We start from the raw sequence: 684 nt of genomic DNA, 5'->3' as shown, positions 1-684 counted from the left end.
TGACTTTGCCAACAAAAGTCCGTCTAGTCAAGGCTATGGTTTTTCCTGTGATCATGTATGGATGTGAGAGTTGGACTGTGAAGAAGGCTGAGTGCCGAGGAATTGATGCTTTTGAACTGTGGTGTTGGAGAAGAGTCTTGAGAGTCCCTTGGACTGCAAAGAGATCCAACCAGTCCATTATGAATGCGATCAGCCCTGGGATTTCTTTGGAGGGAATGATGCTAAAGCTGAAACTCCAGTACTTTGGCCACCTCATGCGAAGAGTTGACTCATTGGAAAAGACTCTGATGCTGGGAGGGATTGGGGGCAGGAGGAGAAGGGGACGACAGAGGAAGAGATGGCTGGATGGCATCACCGACTCGATGGACGTGAGTCTGGGTGAACTCCGGGAGTTGGTGATGGACAGGGAGGCCTGGTGTGCTGCGATTCATGGGGTCGCGAAGAGTCAGACACGACTGAGTGACTGAAGTGAACTCAACTGAACTGTTTATTTTTGCTTTTATTTCCATTACTCTGGAAGGTGGGTGATAGAGGATCCTCTGTGATTTATCTGGTCTTACATTTAGATCTTTAATCCATTTTGAGTTTATTTTTATAGTTTCATTCTTGTACACGTGGTTGACCAGTTTTCCCAGCACCACTTGTTGAAGAGATTGTCTTTTCTCCATTGTATATTTTTGCCTC

The sequence above is a fragment of the Bison bison genome, unplaced genomic scaffold, assembly GCF_000754665.1.
Source record: "Bison bison bison isolate TAMUID 2011002044 unplaced genomic scaffold, Bison_UMD1.0 scf7180017864224, whole genome shotgun sequence".
NCBI classification, from domain to species: Eukaryota; Metazoa; Chordata; class Mammalia; order Artiodactyla; family Bovidae; genus Bison; species Bison bison.
Note: the sequence above shows the minus strand (reverse complement) of the source record.